General features: G+C 39.5%; 1 protein-coding gene across 1 annotated transcript in view; it reads right to left on the reverse strand.

Moving 5' to 3' along the window:
• The window catches only part of LOC306920344 (actin, alpha skeletal muscle A), a 210,110-nt gene that overhangs the window by 84,890 nt on the left and 107,193 nt on the right, over positions 1-18,027 (reverse strand). The window lies entirely within an intron of this gene.

Below are 18,027 nucleotides of genomic sequence, written 5' to 3' on the forward strand. Positions count from 1 at the left end.
TGTTCAAGTTAAATTGATGTGTTGTTATTATGGTATTCACCATAGGCAATATGCCAATAATGGAAAAACAGTTAAAATGCAACTGCACCTGCAACTGCACTGTTTAATATTTCATGAGGACTTGGTTTCAATAGGCTACATTTTACTGGGTTCTAACTGACCCAAAATGTGATTTGTTCATTATGATCAGTTTGAAAAGTAGAAATAAAGGCCTCCTTCTTATAGCTGCCTCCTTCCAATAATAGTCCGGTATCGGGATCGGTTGAGACAAATAATAACCCGGGTTCCTAAAAGAGGATTTACGGTAGGCCTATATACTCTTAAATACCATTGCAGTCACTGCATTGTTATGGCAAGGCACATTGTGTGGCTAGCTGCACTGCTAAAGTGCTAGCAGAAAGTAGACAGTAGGCCTAGAGCTAATACTAACAACTGACACTGAACTGGGCCATACTAAACACATTTTCATAGTAGCTAATTCAAATACAAAACGAAATCATTAAACACACATTCTGACTCTTTTCTGTTGACAAAACTTACAAAGCTGTTTCAAAAATAATAAAACAATAAACTGTGCAGGAACCCACATTGCATTACTTCACACAGTCATTAAAGCAACACAAAACGTAATCATCTTTACATCAAACTGAAGCTAAGTGAATTATCTTCATCATGGAATTATTTGTGTTGCAAATACAGTGGTTTTGAGGTCATAACTAACCTGGAATACAGGACACAGGAATGAACAACAGAAACGTGTCTCTTTGGCAAGATCCATTAGATAATGGCGTCTTGCAGGAAATCACGTCAGTACACTGTGGTTCCCTGGCCTGGGCACCATTTCATTTGGGTATATGATCGCGAGCGGATGATAGTCGACAGGCAGGAACAACAGGCGGCAACTTCCTTTTCCCTCAAACCGATTTTTCTCAATAAAAGCTACAGGCTACGAGAGCTTTTATTGAGAAAATGAAAAGGAAGTTGCCATAGATATACATAAAGTTACCGCCTGTTGTTCCTGCCTGATCGACTACAAAACAATACTACAACATGACGTAACGATATCATCCGCTCCCGACAGGATCATACCATAGAGTATATAAAAGGATAGAGACTGATCTGGCGCGAAGCTCCGCCCCCTCCGCTATTCATGTCGGTGGAAGTTGCTCAGTGGCGTTTTGAAGCACCCGGAAGACTGCCGGAAGTCCCTCCTCCGGACCTCAACTTTGAGGTCCGGGGTGACTTATGCAACCGAGCGCTCAATGTTAAAGCCCAGCTGCACGGGGTTTCCCGGTCATGAATCCACGGGTCCGCCTGTAGTCCCTCCTCCTACCACTAGGACCCAGACCTTCAACGTTGAATAGCCTCACTGGCCCCTTGGATCATACGGACTTTTGAAACAGAGACCAGGCTTTCCTCCGAGGTGGTGGAAAGTCTGGTGAGGCGAGGTTAGTGGTTCCCCCAGCATGTAACAGACGGACACTGCCCCCTACTGTCCATAGTGGCTATTATTCAAAACATGTATGTCACAGTATTAAACTTGTTCACATGAATCATCAATACTATAAAAAATAAAACTAATTACACAAATAAACAATCACTCTTTTGCTGGTGCCACATAAACATAACATAAGTTAAATTTTTAATATAACAAAAACAAGTGCAGATGAGAAAGAAAGTGGAAATAATCAAAGGCAGTGGGAAACAGAACTTTTAACAGTCTTTAATTGTGATTTAAAATAAATATGAGTGGCAGCATACCTGCTGTTTTCTGAGACTTAAAAACTAAATGTTGCTGGTTTAAAATAAACCTTCAAAACCTTAAAGTAGTATAGTTCATAACAAAAATAACTAATACTAATGCAGTTAAATGCAATATTAAAAATGAAAATAAATAAGGCTGTCTAATATTAATCATTTGTATGTTATTACTAAAAGGAACATGTGGACTCCAGAGTCTCCATCAATAGCACAATTGAACAAGGACATTTAACTTCATGTACTTTCCTATTTTCAAATGGCCAAAATGTATATAGGGCTGAAGTGATACATGTAGGCCTATATGTTTTGTAATAATAATCATCATGTAACTAGTAACAAAAGTTATCAAATAAATGTAGTGGAGTAAAAGTACCATAGTATGGCAAGCCATAGGCCTATTTGCCTCTGAGATGTAGTGGAGTAGAAGTAAAAGTACTCGCTTCACACAGGTGTGATTTTATACTTATGTTTTAACTATGTGTGTTTGTGTATACCTTAATCTCCAATGCCATGTATACTGTCCTTATTTTGCCATGTCCTATATTATCTGTACTGCAATTGCTGTACCTTAATAACATCAGGTAGGGTAATAACATCTTAGATAAATGCTATGGCAATATTAAGAACGCCTATACAGCCAAGGCTAAACCTCCCTTGGCCAATGCAGATCATAATGTTGTTAATTTAATTCCCACATATAAGTCACTGCTTAAGAGCAGTAAACCACAGGTTAAAACTATTTATGTGTGGAACAACGATGGCATCGAAACGTTGAAGGGATGTTTTTGTTGCACTGACTGGAGCCTCTTCCATAGCTTAAACCTGGAGGAGACTACAGATACTATGACAGAGTATATTACATTCTGTAAAGATAATGTGTTGACTAAAAAGACTATAGCTATGTACCCCAATAATAAACCCCAATTCATATCAAGGGAAATTAAATAATGCATAGTTAAGAAACAAAGGGCATTCAAGAGCGGGGACCTTGTAACTATCGCACACGAATGTTGCTGTGTTTTGGATCCCTGGCATCAAAGCTGCTCTGTAAAGACACATACAGTATATCTAAGTTGCAATAAATGTAGCAATAATATCAATAAAAAACACATGTCAGGTTAATAGTTTTTTATTGTGGGTAAGTATAAACAAGAAATAATACAATGCATCAATTACAGTCCCAGTACCAAGAAAACAATAAGAACATATTTGGGCAGAGTGGCTGACCAAGCGACCAAAGATTCTGTGATCTCAATACTATGTCCAAAAGGAGACGTTTATACACTCAAAACTTGTGGTGAAAATAACATTATGATTAGTATTTATGTAACTAGCATGTAGTATGATTGTAACTTCAAAAAGCAAAACATGAAGCCTAAAAAAATGCATCTAATGATAGCCTAAATAAGGACAAATATATAAAAATAAATCAATGTGTCCTTAATTGGATAAAGAACAGTCTAAATGAATTCCAATTCACTGCGTGTGTGCATTTAGGAACACCAGCTGACTGACTTTTGTTGGATTCATCCGATCCAATCTCTCTGAAATCTCTAAAATCAGCTCCTCTATCAGAGACTCTCTGATACTACTACAAATAAGAGTTCATTCAAACAATGTTAAGTTTACTTGCAATTAATCATCACATCTGGAAACATTTGTTTGATCCTCAGTCCGAGGACCGCGTCTTGACTAAAAAGAAAGAGTGGATTATCTGGATTTCAGTCTCTGTCTCTGTCTCATTTTGTCGTCTAAAAAGAAAGAGTGGCTTGTCTCTGTCAAAAAGAAAGAGTGGATTATCTGGATTTCAGTCTCTGTCTCTGTCTCATTTTGTCGTCTAAAAAGAAAGAGTGGATTATCTGGATTAGTCCTCTGTCTCTTGTCTCTGTCTCTAGCTTGTAGATCTGCTATTTTCAGCGAGTGTAAAAACATCATTAAATTGGCATCAAGGCCCTGACTAAAAAGAAAGAGTGGATTTTCTGGATTTAATCTCAAGACTCAAGAGTCTTGACTTGTCTTGAACCGCCATCCTCTGGCACCAGAGGACCACTGCCATAACCAGTGAACCACCATGAGACACTCTTGGCATTAGATTTCGGGTATATTTCTAGTGCACTCAGTGGGAACCTTTTCCATCTGTTAGATCCAAAAGTGCTACTTGAAGCGCTCTATAGGGCCATAGTCAGAACCTATTTTTTATACAAAAGGCACCGCGAGGATTCACTTAAGAGGGTACTTTTTTCATTTGTATTCTTCTCTGAGGGCAAAAAAAACACTCACCCACTCAATCCCTGTATACTATGGGGAAAATGTGGGAATCATACCTGGGACCACCAGCACACTGGACCAGCACACTAGCCAACTGAGCTAAGCAGAGGACATGTGTAGACTGTGTCCGGTCTACCCTAGGACAATCACACAATCACAGGGAAAAAATCAAGCTAGACTTTATCTGTTCTTTCCATTGATTTTGAGTACTCTGAGGTAGCAGCATTGTTTCCTTTGTGATGTTGCACATTTGATTCGTGTCAAGAGCAGAGATGTTGCAGTTTTACTAACACAAGTGTAACAGAGTTAGAAATATTAATGTCTACACAATCATACTCTAGACTGTTCATCTGTGGAACAAAGAGTGATTCATATGATGACGTAAAGTACAAACTGTGTCAGAACTTTGGTTCCTACCTAGTTTCATGCACGGTGCACGTACCGTGAACGGCCACTAGGCGGAGCCATGGTACAGTGTAATACAGTGTAAACAGCTACACTGCGATCTCATCAAAGCCTAACTTCACTGAATCATTTTAAATAGAAACTTTGAAACCATTTGATGAATCAAATCTAACAACTCAATGTCTTCCACTGTGTCAAACCATTGTGATTGATGCTGCATTAAACTACGTTTACTGGGGACCCCCTGGAAATCCCCCGACTTGAGCAGCACTGGTAGCCTATACATTCTAAACATTTGTATTCAGTCAGCTTTTATGATTGTCGCTATGAGCTTGTACTGTAGGTCTGCTATTTTTCAATAACTAAAGTATAACATAATGCCTAAAACCTCATGTTTCTATGTCAGTGGTTCTCAATATTTCATGTCAAGGACCCCAAAAGTTTTATGAAATAGGCCGCCGACCCCCATCTGCACATTTTCACGATTTTTCAAAAATAGCAGACCTACAAGTTCACAGCGCGGCACTCGGTGCCACGCTGTGAGCTTGTAGGTCTGCTGTTTTTCAATAGCTAAAGTATAACATAATGCCTAAAACCTCATGTTTCTATGTCAGTGGTTCTCAATATTTCATGTCAAGGACCCCAAAAAATTTATGAAATAGGCCGCCGACCCCCCCCATCTGCACATTTTCACGATTTTTCAAAAATAGCAGACCTACAAGTTCACAGCGCGGCACTCGGTGCCGCTTGTAGATCTGCTATTTTTCAACAGCTAAAGCATAACAATGCTTAAAACACCAAAAGGGGTTCCCGTCCAGAATGGGTTAATTAGACTTGACGTAGATCTCAATGGCCGAGGAAGTGGCCAAATGAGTGGCCTGCATTCATTTTTCGTTTTTTTTTATTATTATTATCCCACAATTTTGTAATCCATGTTTTCGCCTGGTGCGAACATAGAGTTAAAAGAACGGGCGCGATGCATGTTCACAACTCACTAGATGCTATATCTTTATAATTTTTATATATATTTTAATGTATTATCAGTTATCGGTCTTGAGAAGCAGGATGTTATCAATATCGGTTAAAAAAAAGTAATGGTGATGGGCCATTACGTACATTTTCAATTCCATACTTTTACTTGTAACGGAGTAGTTCTAAATTGCAGTATTGGTACTTTTACTTAAGTAAAACAATTGAGTTCTTTTTCCACCACTGTATGCCTATCCGTTGGCCAGGTATAGTAGTGACTCATCACAGCCAAAATGGCGCACCCCCCGAATTTGCATACCAAAGGTGCGAGGTTTGCAAGCCCTATTGCCTGAAATGTAATCCTGGGAGCTACTCTTAGAACATGTTTATTTCAGTGATCAATCAATACATCGTGTTGTGGCTTGGATCAAAATACACTTTTGTTTTGCATTAAATTGTTTATAATGTTATTATATCATTACAATCAATTACAATCGTGTATGTGAGGAGACTCTTCAATGAGCTCCATTCATTCTTTTATAATTCAAAACATTTTCAGAGGTAAACATGACCTTTAGTCTTCATAACACACAAGGACACATGTGTGTGGTCACAGTTAACTAAAACTTCCCAAATATGTAAACCAAATAACATATTCACTACAATATCTAACTAAAGTCAAGTTTTATTCTTTGGCCATTTATTATGAGCCATTCTACCGAATTCGTTCAAATTGCAGTCCCACAATGTAAAATATATATATTTTTAAACAATTAAGTAGTCAGACCTTACATGTACGTACAAATATCATCTTATCCATTTAATCACAATACATTAAAACAAAAGTAGTAGTAGTTTTCTACCAAACACTCTCCAACTGGTGACTTTATAGACCTGGTTCAGACTTTGTATTTCACACTGGGTTTCTCTCCAGTGTGAATTCTCTGGTGTGTTTTAAGGCTGTGCATGTGAGTGAAGTGTTGTCCACACTGATCACATCCATAGGGTTTCTCTCCAGTGTGAATTCTCTGGTGTGTTTTAAGGTTTGACATTTGAGAGAAGTGTTTTCCACACTGATCACATCCATAGGGTTTCTCTCCAGTGTGGATGTTCTTGTGTTTTTGAAGGCTGGACGACTGAGAGAAGTGTTGTCCACACTGATCACATCCATAGGGTTTCTCTCCAGTGTGGATTCTCTTGTGTCTTTGAAGGTGTGCCATTTGAGAGAAGTGTTGTCCACACTGATCACATCCATAGGGTTTCTCTCCAGTGTGGATTTTCTTGTGTTTTTGAAGGCTGTCAATGTGAGAGAAGTGTTGTCCACACTGATCACATCCATAGGGTTTCTCTCCAGTGTGGATTCTCTTGTGTTTTTGAAGGTTTGACATTTGAGAGAAGTGTTTCCCACACTGATCACATCCATAGGGTTTCTCTCCAGTGTGGATGTTCTTGTGTTTTTGAAGGCTGGACGACTGAGAGAAGTGTTGTCCACACTGATCACATCCATAGGGTTTCTCTCCAGTGTGGATTCTCTTGTGTGTTTGAAGGTGTGCCATTTGAGAGAAGTGTTGTCCACACTGATCACATCCATAGGGTTTCTCTCCAGTGTGAATTCTCTGGTGTGTTTTAAGGCTGACCATGTGAGAGAAGTGTTGTCCACACTGATCACATCCATAGGGTTTTTCTCCAGTGTGAATTCTCTGGTGTGTTTTAAGGCTGTCCATGCGAGAGAAGTGTTGTCCACACTGATCACATCCATAGGCTCTCTCTCCAGTGTGAATTCTCTGGTGTGTTTTAAGGCTGTGCATGTGAGAGAAGTGTTGTCCACACTGATCACATCCATAGGGTTTTTCTCTAGTGTGAATTCTCTGGTGTGTTTTAAGGCTGTCCATGCGAGAGAAGTGTTGTCCACACTGATCACATCCATAGGCTCTCTCTCCAGTGTGAATTCTCTGGTGTGTTTTAAGGCTGTGCATGTGAGTGAAGTGTTGTCCACACTGATCACATCCATAGGGTTTCTCTCCAGTGTGGATTCTCTTGTGTTTTTGAAGGTTTGACATTTGAGAGAAGTGTTTCCCACACTGATCACATCCATAGGGTTTCTCTCCAGTGTGGATTTTCTTGTGTTTTTGAAGGCTGGCAATGTGAGAGAAGTGTTGTCCACACTGATCACATCCATAGGGTTTTTCTCCAGTGTGAATTCTCTGGTGTGTTTTAAGGCTGTCCATGCAAGAGAAGTGTTTCCCACACTGATCACATCCATAGGGTTTTTCCCCAGTGTGAATTCTCTGGTGCGTTTTAAGGTTGTTCATGTGAGAGAAGTGTTGTCCATTCACATCCAACACTGAATTAGAATCAGGCAAAGGAAATATTGTTTAGAGATAGGCACTACTTCATAGACTTAAAAATAGCAAAACTAGCTAATTATCACAATTAATATTTTTACCAGATATTTATAATTTGTTTCTACAATCTACATTGTTGTGCATTTTAGAAAAACAAGGTTGTCTTTTAAATCAATACTATTGTTAAATCAAAACAAATGCACATGACTAGATAAAACACACCCTTATGACATGCTGTAGCCTATATACCCATATAGACACAGTAAGTAACTTACAGAGGTCTTGGTGATCATTGGGTCCTCCCTGTTGAGCAGAATTGTTCCTGGTGTCAAGAGAGTTCATATTCACCTGAAGCCTGGAGTCTACAGTCAGATGTGATCAGAAATGGTTGATATCCTGGAAGAGTTGTGGATAACAGACTAACTATCTAACTACAAACTCTTCTTATACTAGAGAGCCTGAGTTGGACACATTAACTGCTTGGTATTGATTGGCCAAAGAGGAGAACAATAGAACCATCTATCCACCAATCACAACCGAACAAACTGCTGCATGTGCGCCACCCCTCTCTAGCTCCTCCCCCAGGTTCTATGCAACATTCTAGAGATTAACTGCTAACTGAGATTTCTTTGTACGATTCATGTTTAATGAATCTAACTATATCCAAATTATGATACATTGACGTGATACATCATATTAGTATGTGAATGTGACTAAAGTCAAAGCAGGAGTGAGCATACATCTAAAAGAACAGAATCAAAGCATATCGAAAACGTGATTATCACAATTATTTGATAGTAAATTTCAACAAGGCAATTCAATATAAATGTTACAGGTCCCAGGTTTGGGTACCCGAGGTGCAGTTTATAGATTACCCTGGAATACAGGACACAGGAATGAACAGAAACGTGTCGTCTCTTTGGCAAGATCCATTAGATAATTTATTTACTCAAACTGTTTGTCTTTCTTTCTTTTCTATTTTCCATTGTATTTTCAATGTTCATATTTTGTCTTTTCAACAATAATCATACAATATAACATTCATTTTGTCAGTGCAATACATTCACATTCCATAACACCATTCTTATTCTACAGCATAACCCATATTTTCTCTTCACATCTCTTTTTACTTTACAGTATAATACTACCGTAAATCCTCCAATAAAGGCCTCCTTTCTATTAATTACCGGGCCCCTATTAATCACCGGGGATGGCTCCTTTTATGAGCCGTTTTTTTTTGTGTTTTGTTTTTTTCAAGTGCCGTATCTGTTACCTTCGCTGCTCTGGCTGGCTGTGCCTGTCACGTCAGTGTCCACTGTCCAGATGCCGGTGGCCGCGGTGCTCGGCTCGCGCACAATACATTACAACTACAAAGTTAACTTCGGGAGAGAACGCCAATAAGCACTGTTCATGGCCACCGACAATAAAACTACCGGTAATGAGCGCAGCAGTCTAACTGCGGAGGAGGGCAACCAAAGCAAGTGAAATCTATCCCACAGCCTACTAGGCTACAATGAGTGAGTAATGAGTTTGTGACACGATGTGCTGCGCGCCCGCATATCTGCCCTTCATGCAACGAACGTTGGTTCTATAAACGGCAGATCGCGGAGCGCATGGGGCTATTGGGGCTGCAGCAGCCCCATGCGCGTTGTGGATCTGTCGTTTTATGGATCATGGAACGAACGTACCGGTATGCTGTTAGCTTGTTGCTAACGGGACCCCCCTCCCTCCCTCTCTCTCTCGTTAGAGAGAGACGCTCTCTCTAACACGCGTTAGAGAGAGACGCTCTCTCGCTCTCTCTCTCTCTATCGTTGAAGCCTTGGATTTGTACAGTCTATGGTTGGATCACTGCAGTGTTGCACTGTTAGGATTTGATATTATATGAAATAGCCTATCATACATTTTATTTTATTTTTATGTTATTATTTGCATCTGAACTTGTCAGTAGCCTAACTGTAGGCCTTTACCACAGTACTGTGGTAGTCTATCTCAGTTGAAGTTATATACCGGTATATTTGTGACCAGATTTGACTGAGGGACTGCCATTGTATTTTTATTTTTTTCATGTCTGAAAGCAGGGAATCATATAGCTTCAAATGACAATGACAATGGTTGTTCAAGTTAAATTGATGTGTTGATGTTATTATGGTATTCACCATAGGCAATATGCCAATAATGGAAAAACAGTTAAAATGACCATTGAGCACCTGCAACTGCACTGTTTAATATTTCATGAGGACTTGGTTTCAATAGGCTACATTTTACTGGGTTCTAACTGACCCAAAATGTGATTTGTTCATTATGATCAGTTTGAAAAGTAGAAATAAAGGCCTCCTTCTTATAGCTGCCTCCTTCCAATAATAGTCCGGTATCGGGATCGGTTGAGACAAATAATAACCCGGGTTCCTAAAAGAGGATTTACGGTAGGCCTATATACACTCTTAAATACCATTGCAGTCACTGCATTGTTATGGCAAGGCACATTGTGTGGCTAGCTGCACTGCTAAAGTGCTAGCAGAAAGTAGACAGTAGGCCTAGAGCTAATACTAACAACTGACACTGAACTGGGCCATACTAAACACATTTTCATAGTAGCTAATTCAAATACAAAACGAAATCATTAAACACACATTCTGACTCTTTTCTGTTGACAAAACTTACAAAGCTGTTTCAAAAATAATAAAACAATAAACTGCAGGAACCCACATTGCATTACTTCACACAGTAATTAAATCAACACAAAACGTCATCATCTTTAAATCAAAAAGAAGCTAAGTGAATTATCTTCATCATGGAATTATTTGTGTTGCAAATACAGTGGTTTTGAGGTCATAACTAACCTGGAATACAGGACACAGGAATGAACAACAGAAACGTGTCGTCTCTTTGGCAAGATCCATTAGATAATGGCGTCTTGCAGGAAATCACGTCAGTACACTGTGGTTCCCTAGCCTGGGCACCATTTCATTTGGGTATATGATCCTGTCGCGAGACAGGCGGCAACTTCCTTTTCCCTCAAACCAATCTTTCTCAATAAAAGCTACAGGCTACGAGAGCTTTTATTGAGAAAATGAAAAGGAAGTTGCCATAGATATATATAAAGTTACCGCCTGTTGTTCCTGCCTGATCGACTACAAAACAATACTACAACATGACGTAAGGATATCATCCGCTCCCGACAGGATCATACGGACTTTTGAAACAGAGACCAGGCTTTCCTCCGAGGTGGTGGAAAGTCTGGTGAGGCGAGGTTAGTGGTTCCCCCAGCATGTAACAGACGGACACTGCCCCCTACTGTCCATAGTGGCTATTATTCAAAACATGTATGTCACAGTATTAAACTTGTTCACATGAATCATCAATACTATAAAAATAAAACGAATTACACAAATAAACAATCACTCTTTTGCTGGTGCCACATAAACATAACATAAGTTACATTTTTAATATAACAAAAACAAGTGCAGATGAGAAAGAAAGTGGAAATAATCAAAGGCAGTGGGAAACAGAACAGTCTTTAATTGTGATTTAAAATAAATATGAGTGGCAGCATACCTGCTGTTTTCTGAGACTTTGTTCCAGATATGTGGTACATTAAAATGAAATGTTGCTGGTTTAAAATAAACCTTAAAAACCTTAAAGTAGTATAGTTCATAACAAAAATAACTAATAATAATGCAGTTAAATGCAATATTAAAAATGAAAATAAATAAGGCTGTCTAATATTAATCATTTGTATGTTATTACTAAAAGGAACATGTGGACTCCAGAGTCTCCATCAATAGCACAAACAAGGACATTTAACTTCATGTACTTTCCTATTTTCAAATGGCCAAAATGTATATACGGCTGAAGTGATACATGTAGGCCTATATGTTTTGTAATAATCATCATGTAACTAGTAACAAAAGTTATCAAATAAATGTAGTGGAGTAAAAGTACCATAGTATGGCAAGCCATAGGCCTATTTGCCTCTGAGATGTAGTGGAGTAGAAGTAAAAGTACTCGCTTCACACAGGTGTGATTTTATACTTATGTTTTAACTATGTGTCTGTGTATACCTTAATCTCCAATGCCATGTATACTGTCCTTATTTTGCCATGTCCTATATTATCTGTACTGCAATTGCTGTACCTTAATAACATCAGGTAGGGTAATAACATCTTAGATAAATGCTATGGCAATATTAAGAACGCCTATACAGCCAAGGCTAAACCTCCCTTGGCCAATGCAGATCATAATGTTGTTAATTTAATTCCCACATATAAGTCACTGCTCAAGAGCAGTAAACCACAGGTTAAAACTATTTATGTGTGGAACAACGATGGCATCGAAACATTGAAGGGATGTTTTTGTTGCACTGACTGGAGCCTCTTCCATAGCTTAAACCTGGAGGAGACTACAGATACTATGACAGAGTATATTACATTCTGTAAAGATAATGTGTTTACTAAAAAGACTATAGCTATGTACCCCAATAATAAACCCCAATTAATTTCAAGGGAAATTAAATAATGCATAGTTAAGAAACAAAGGGCATTCAAGAGCGGGGACCTTGTAACTATCGCACACGGATGTTGCTGTGTTTTGGATCCCTGGCATCAAAGCTGCTCTGTAAAGACACATACAGTATATCTAAGTTGCAATAAATGTAGCAATAATATCTATAAAAAACACATGTCAGGTTAATAGTTTTTTATTGTGGGTAAGTATAAACAAGAAATAATACAATGCATCAATTACAGTCCCAGTACCAAGGAAACAAAAAGAACATATTTGGGCAGAGTGGCTGACCAAGCGACCAAAGATTCTGTGATCTCAATACTATGTCCAAAAGGAGACGTTTATACACTCAAAACTTGTGGTGAAAATAACATTATGATTAGTATTTATGTAACTAGCATGTAGTATGATTGTAACTTCAAAAAGCAAAACATGAAGCCTAAAAAGATGCATCTAATGATAGCCTAAATAAGGACAAATATATAAAAATAAATCAATGTGTCCTTAATTGGATAAAGAACAGTCTAAATTAATTCCATTTCACTGCGTGTGTGCATTTAGGAACACCAGCTGACTGACTTTTGTTGGATTCATCCGATCCAATCTCTCTGAAATCTCTAAAATCAGCTCCTCTATCAGAGACTCTCTGATACTACTAAAAATAAGAGTTCATTCAAACAATATGTTAAGTTTACTTGCAATTAATCATCACATCTGGAAACATTTGTTTCATCGCCATCCTCTTAATCTAAAATCAGCATGCTCATATATATATACATGTAATGTGTTTAAAACAATAATACATCTTAATAAACAATTGCTTTAAAATACCATATGGATCATCATGATAGACACATTACACAATTACTTAGGTTTCTCTCCAGTGTGGATTCTCTTGTGTTTTTTAAGGTTTGACATTTGTGTGTGTTTTCCACACTGATCACATCCATAGGGTTTTTCTCCAGTGTGAATTCTCTTGTGTGTTTTAAGGCTGTTCATGTGAGAGGAGTGTTGTCCCCACAATAAAAAACTATTAACCTGACACGTGTTATTTATTGCTGTTATTGCTACATTTATTGCAATTCAATGTAACTTAGATATACTGTATGTAGCTTTGATGCCAGGGATCCAAAACAAAAAAAGTGTGATTTCTTTCCCCATTTCTTGTTGGCTGTGGTTTCTTTTTTGAGACCAATGCCTGGCTTTGTGTGTTCCGCTCGTACTATAGACGAATAACAGTTTAAGTCCACACTAATTATCCATATGTATAAATGATGGATAAGGGGTCAGGACAACGAGGCCTTTCCGTGGAGGGGTCAGAATAAAATTTGGACTTAAACTGTTATAGTACTCAAATAGTCACCATAAAAAACAATGAAACATATTAATTAAGGTCAAGTTAAAGGTAAACTTTATTGTCCACAAGGGAAATTTGTCTTGGGCTTTCACCCCAGCTACAGCCCCACATAAAACATCAATGACAAACAAAAATACATAGGAGACACAACAGTACACAATTGCACACATGATGTGGATAATCTAGCCATACAGTTACTGCCGTTTCAGAGCCTCGTTCAACATCTTAGTTGATGCTGGTACACAATTTTTTAAATATGATGTACTTCCACTTTGGTTCTTTGTATCTTCTCCCAGAGGGCAGAAGTACAAACTCGCCATTTAAAACATGGGTAACATCACTGACAATTATTTTTAGCCTGTTTTAGTGTAGCCTTCTCATTTGATTGTGATTTATATATTTGATAAAAATAAACACTCATACATTTTGTCATGCATTTTTATGTATGCATTCATGACAAGCAGGTGTGTAAATGCAGCCTAACACAGCATTATATTTTGGATTTAAATATTTGAACGTACACGTGTAAGTAACACACAAAGCAGAGCAATCTTGCACAAACATGTAGATTACCCATATCACCATTTGCACAGAGTGTACATACTGGTTTATCAATATGATGTTATATTGATGCATATAAAGAATATCTGACCTGCATGATGTCCTTGCTCTTTCAAGGATTTCATCCAACTTTGAACCTGGGAGGGAGGCAGGGAGGGCGGGCAGACAGACAGACAGGCAGGCACAGAAGCAGGCACAGACAGACAGACATGCACCGAAGCATGAGACAGAAGCTTCTATTGTTGTGAATCAGGGACGAATAGTTTTCATAATCCTCATGGGGGCCCGGGCCCGGGCCCGTGTCCCCCCCCCCCCCCCCCCCCCCTCCTCATGGGGGCCGAGATCCCTGGTCCAATTCCTCATGGGGGCCCTGGCCCCCCGGCCCCCACAGACTCTACGTCACTGATGCTATTTGTAATTTAGATGGTATACTTGGATCAATAATACTATGAAATATATATATTTTTTGGCCTACTTACTGTCAAACACTGAAGTTAACACAGATAAAACAAAGGAAAGGTTTTGCCATCAAATACATATCCACAATCATTGTTCACATCACAGTGAGACTGTCTCACTGTGATGTGTTGTGAGCTCGTGTCTCACTGAGACACGTTGATCTTCTGCATCTGTTATTTCCACTATCAGTTGGATGTATATACATAGGGCTCAAGTGGTTGGTTAACATGTTTGGAAAATAAGAGTGGTGTGTCTGAATGAATAAATGAATTAATGCATTTTTACTTTTGTGTCTTGTCATGAAGACCTGGCCCCTTATTTTGTAATCCCATACTTAGTAGTGTTATTTTTTAAGATAATAGTTTATTAAGGATCCCCATTAGTCATTAGTGCCAAGCCCACAACGCATCGCTAATGCAACGCGGTGTAGGCTTGTAGATCAGCTCTGTTCCCAGCGCTTCTATTAAAAGGGTAGAAAATAAATAAATAGCGTGTGACCGCGTGTGGGAACCGATAGAGAGAACCGAAATTGAATTATTGTAATGGGTATCCGGCCGGTACCCAGGCACGTTCGGTTCGGTACATACTTGGTCCCGAGGTTCGGGACCCACCTCTAGTTATACGTCGCTGGTTTACTTTATTGGTTTATTTAGACGTGACAATGCATATTATTGGCCATTGCATAAATGCAATGTAAATACACCTGATTTAGCAAAAATGCTAGTCCCCACATAAAAACATAAAAACAAAAAGAGCAAACAGTACCTGGGGGCGACAGTGGCTCAGGGGTAAGGTTCGATAATTAGAGCTTGTTTTGAAAAGATCCCCAGAGTCTAATTCCCCTCATTAGACTTGGAAATTAATTATCTTCCAACATTGCACCTGTTGAGCCAGTATTTCATCAGCCCTGAGCCACATGTAATCAGGGGTAAACACGCCCACCTGCGTATAGTCTGTTGTTGGCATATTATCTGAATAAGCAAAGTCCAGAAGTAAGGTACTCATACTATACTTTTATTTTATTTTTTATTTTTTTGGCTTTCGCCTTTATTTTATATTTTTTTTATGGAGGGACAGACAGTAGGCTGACAGGAAAATGGGGAGAGAGATGGGGGGAAGACATGCAGTAAGGGCCGTCGGGATCGGGAGTCGAACCCACGGCACACTGCCAGACTGGATTACCAGCCAAGGTGCCTGGACCACTGAGCCATGGCCCAGGTCCTCATACTATACTTTAAAAGAGTGAGTAACGCCCATGGGTGCAACACCAGAGGGAGCTCCACTGAACTCAGTCCCGCCAGATTTGGCAAAAACATGGGGATGAATTAATTCTATACTATTATGCAACCAAAATGTAGAATGCCCTACCAACAGCCATCACAAAGTGTGACTCCCTACAGTCCCTACCTAGCTCTGGTCCATAGCTCTAATGCCATGTATTTAGAGCTATGTTACCGATGACTTCCGGGGGGCCGGGGCTCGCATAAAAGACCAGCCTCTCGTCTTTAGTGTAAATAAAAAGAACGTTTTTGCTACTCGCCAATACAAAAGCGGGTTGTGTTATTAGAAAGCCTACTTTCCTTAGTGGAATCACTCTGAGCCTCCCACCACACGTATAAAAGGTACTTTTTGGCCAGAAAGGGATTTTGTTTCACTGGAGGAAAAATATTCTCTATGAAGGTTTTCTCTTGGCAATATCGGTAGAGGGCGCAGTGGAGTAACTAAAAGTATTTTTTTCCGGTAGAAAACAAATCCCTTCTTTACACTTGTAAAGATTTGGCTTTTGGTGACTAGTTTTTGAATTTTGGCGTGGTGTTAGGTATGGGTATAAGGTTTTCAAAAAGCTGTGCAAACGCGTTGCCCCCTAGTGGGCTGTTTGCACAGCTTTTTGAAAACCTTATACCCAAACCTAACACCACGCCAAAATTCAAAAACTAGTCACCAAGAGCCAAATTATGGTGATTTCTTACGAGTTTGCAAACTTCGCACCCAGCTACTAAGGACAGTAGGCGTTCTACGGACACAAACCGTATTGGTGCGAGCCCCGGAAGTCATCGGTAACATAGCTCTAAATGAAACGGAATTAGAGCTATGGACCAGAGCTAGTCCCTAGACTCCCTACTCTCCTTCAAAACCACCATAAAAAGCTACAGCTACAGCTACCGTTTGCAAGAGGACCAGGACAAGACTTCTATCTTGTCAAATTAAATGATCCCCTACTGATTCTCTGTAGATAATAGTTACGGTAAATCAATCAATCAATCAATCAATCAATCAATCAATCAATCAATCAATCAATACACATTTACAAAGGACCACAATGCATGTTTATTTATATGCACCTTGCCAATGTAATCAATCAATCAATCAATCAATAAAGAAATCACAACCCACTGCTCTGCTCCGTCACATATATCCCATAAGGACCGCCATAAATATTATTGCGATCGTGCTGTCGCCTCACAGCTAGAAGGAGGTCCTGGGTTCGATTCCCGCTGGGGACGCTGTGGGCGCTGGCGGCGTGTTCTCTCCTCCGCGCCATCAGTGCCCATAACCTAGGTGGAGTTGGCGAAAGGGCCTTTCTGTGTGGAGTTTGCATGTTCTCCCCGTGTCCCCTAGGGTAGGTACCCTCACAAAAACATGCAGTAATCCTGGTCTCTAAACTGCCTCCCCCTGGCCAGCCGGGGCACCTGATGGAGGGGAAAGGAACTGGTTGGAATAATGTGTTCCTCCACGCGCTACGTCCAACCAGAGAAACTCCCCCCTGTCAAGTGCAAAGAAACATTGAAGGAAGCATGAGGTCAGTCCGTTGCTCTCCCCAGGTTGGCAGAGGGTGTGAAAAATGGGTTGCAAAATCGTGGGATAAAAATTAAAATAAATAAATACATAAAATAGTGCAGCCACGCCCAGAAACCCTGTCCACCCTTAGATCTCCATATATGGAGCTGACCTGTTCTGACATTCCATATGATATGTTGATCTGACCTCATCAAACCCTGTACACTCAAGACTCCATATATGGCCAGTACAGAATTCATTCCATATGTTGATCTGTTTTTTTTTTAATATATATATAAATTTACCATTATTAATAATTATGTATTATACATATTATGTATTATATAAACAAAAAAGCAAGTTCACATTCCCATGGGTCCCTGAGGGGGTTCTAGGGGGTCCGCAGCTAAATGAGGAACAGTTTAACCACTTAAGCCATATTTTCCATAAATGTTTTTCCCATTCAAAAATAGCCAATCTAAAGCTGTGTCACATCACAACATGGCCCCTTGTCTGACTATTATCATCGCAGACCCCTAAACAGTATTCCAGTGCGCCTCGCAAGTACGGATGTTACGTGTGTGCGTTGTCCATCACCTGTGATGGACGACTGCAGACAAT

This window comes from Electrona antarctica (genome assembly GCF_951216825.1).
Source record: "Electrona antarctica genome assembly, chromosome: 3".
NCBI classification, from domain to species: Eukaryota; Metazoa; Chordata; class Actinopteri; order Myctophiformes; family Myctophidae; genus Electrona; species Electrona antarctica.